Below are 2,496 nucleotides of genomic sequence, written 5' to 3' on the forward strand. Positions count from 1 at the left end.
TCAGGCGCAACTTTTCCAGATTTAAAGAGAAAGAAAAAGGAAAAGAAAAAAAAAAGCCCTGTCTCTACACCTCCATTCCAGGGCAAGCTCAGTCTCTGGCACCAAGCTCTCTGGGATGATTTTTCTTCTAGAAGAGTCCACTGGGACAGGTAAGGAGTAGGAGGCAGGGAGTCCGGGATGAAAAGTGAAGGGAGAGGGACGGGGCCCATGCTGTGTGTTTCTCCCTGGTTTCTCAGACAGCTCCTGGGCCAAGACTCAGGGAAACATTGAGACAGAGCGCTTGGCACAGGAGTAGCGGGTCAGGGCGACGTCCCAGGGCCCCAGGCGTGGCTCTCAGGGTCTCAGGCCCCACGGCAGTGTATGGATTGGGGAGGCCCCGTGTTGAGGATTCCCCATCTCCGCAGAGTTTCTCTCCTTCTCCCAACCTGTGTCGGGTCCTTCTTCCTGGATTCTCACCGGGCGACTCCAGTTCTCACTCCCATTAGGTAACAGGTTTTTAGAGAAGCCAGAGTCGCCGCGGTCCCAGTTCTAAAGTCCTCACTCACCCACTCGGACTCAGATTCTCCCCAGACGCCAAGGATGGTGGTCATGGCGCCCCGAACCCTCCTCCTGCTGCTCTCGGGGGCTCTGGCCCTGACAGAGACCTGGGCGGGTGAGTGCGGGGTCGGGAGATGGCCTCAGCGGGGAGGGGCCAGGGGTCCGCCCAAGGGTGGTGCAGGACCCGGGGAGCTGCGCGGGGAGGAGGGTCGGGCGGGTCTCAGCCCCTCCTCGCCACCAGGCTCCCACTCCATGAGGTACTTCAGCGCTGCCGTGTCCCGGCCCGGCCGCAGGGAGCCCCGCTTCATCGCCGTGGGCTACGTGGACGACACGCAGTTCGTGCGGCTCGAAAGCGACGCCGCGAGTCCGAGGATGGAGCCGCGGGCGCCGTGGATGAAGCAGGAGCGGCCGGAGTATTGGGAAGAGGAGACACGGAGCACCAAGGCCCACGCACACACTGACCAAGTGAACCTGCGGACCCTGCGCAGCTACTACAACCAGAGCCAGGCCGGTGAGTGACCCCGGCCCGGGGCGCAGGTCACGACCCCCCACCTCCATGCCCTACGGACGACCAGGGTACTCCCGAGTCTCCAGATCTGAGATCCACCCCGAGGCCGCGGGACTCGCCCAGACCCTCTACCTGGGAGAAGCCCACGCGCCTTTACCAAAATCCCTGCGGGTTAGTCCGGGAGGGGGCGAGGCTCGGTGGGCGGGGCTGACCGAGGGGGCGGGGCCAGGGTCTCACACCCTCCAGTGGATGATTGTTTGCGACCTGGGGCCCAACGGGCGCCTCCTCCGCAGGTGTGAACAGTTCGCCTACGATGGCAAGGATTACCTCGCCCTGAACGAGGACCTGTGCTCCTGAACCGCAGCGGACACTGTGGCTCAGATCTCCAAGCACAAGTGTGAGGCGGCCAAAGCGACTGAAGGAAGGAGAGCCTACCTAGAGGCCACGTGAGTGGAGTGGCTCCACAGATACCTGGAGAATGGGAAGGAGATGCTGCATCGTGCGGGTACCAGGGGCCATGGGGCGCCTCCCTGATCTCCTGTAGACCTCCCAGGCTGGCCTAGCACAAGGAGAGGAGGAAAATGGGAGCAACACTAGAATAGCGCCCTCCCTCTGGTCCTGAGGGAGAGGAATCCTCCTGGGTTTCCAGATCCTGTACCAGAGAGTGACTCTGAGGGCCCGCCCTGCTCTCTGGGACAATTAAGGGATGAAGTCTCTGAGGGAGTGGAGGGGAAGACAATCCCTGGAATACTGATCAGGAGTTCCCTTTGACCCCACAGCAGTCTTAGGCACCAGGACTTTTCCCCTCAGGCCTTGTTCTCTGCCTCACACTCAATGTGTGTGGGGGTCTGACTCCAGCTCCTCTGAGTCCTTTGGCCTTCACTCAGGTCAGAATCGGAAGTCCCTGCTCCCCCGCTGAGAGATTAGAACTTTCCAAGGATTAGGAGATTATCCCAGGTGCCCGTGTCCAGGTGTCTGAGTTCTGTGCTCCCTCCCCCCACCCCACCCCGCCAGGTATCTGGTTCATTCTTAGGACGGTCATATACTGGTGCTGCTGGAGTGTCCCACGAGAGATGCAAAGTGCCTGGTTTTCGGACTCTTCCTTTCAGACCCCCCCAATTCACACGTGACCCACCATCCTGTCTTTGACTATGAGGCCACCCTGAGGTGCGAGCCCTGGGCTTCTACCCTGTGGAGATCAGACTGACCTGGCAGCGGGAGAGTGAGGACCAGACCCATGACGTGGAGCTCGTGGGGACCAGGCCTGCAGGGGATGGGACCTTCCAGAAGTGGGCAGCTGTGGTGGTGCCTTCTGGAGAGGAGCAGAGATTCATGTGCTATGTGCAGCACCAGGGGCTGCCTGAGCCCCTCATGCTGAGATGGAGTAAGGAGGGAGATGGAGGTATCACGTCTGGTAGGGAAAGCAGGAGCCCCTCTGGAGACCTTTAACA

General features: G+C 60.8%; 1 pseudogene across 1 annotated transcript in view; it reads left to right on the forward strand.

The window, feature by feature from the left end:
* Positions 1 to 397: 397 nt before the first annotated feature.
* The window catches only part of LOC105533651, a 49,964-nt pseudogene continuing 47,865 nt past the window's right edge, over positions 398 to 2,496 (forward strand). The window contains exons 1-3 of the transcript XR_001005147.1: positions 398 to 652; positions 779 to 1,048; positions 1,275 to 1,550. The product of XR_001005147.1 is annotated as an HLA class I histocompatibility antigen, alpha chain G-like (transcript). The remainder of the gene's footprint in view (positions 653 to 778; positions 1,049 to 1,274; positions 1,551 to 2,496) is intronic.

The sequence above is a fragment of the Mandrillus leucophaeus genome, unplaced genomic scaffold, assembly GCF_000951045.1.
Source record: "Mandrillus leucophaeus isolate KB7577 unplaced genomic scaffold, Mleu.le_1.0 Scaffold1272, whole genome shotgun sequence".
Classification (NCBI taxonomy): Eukaryota; Metazoa; Chordata; class Mammalia; order Primates; family Cercopithecidae; genus Mandrillus; species Mandrillus leucophaeus.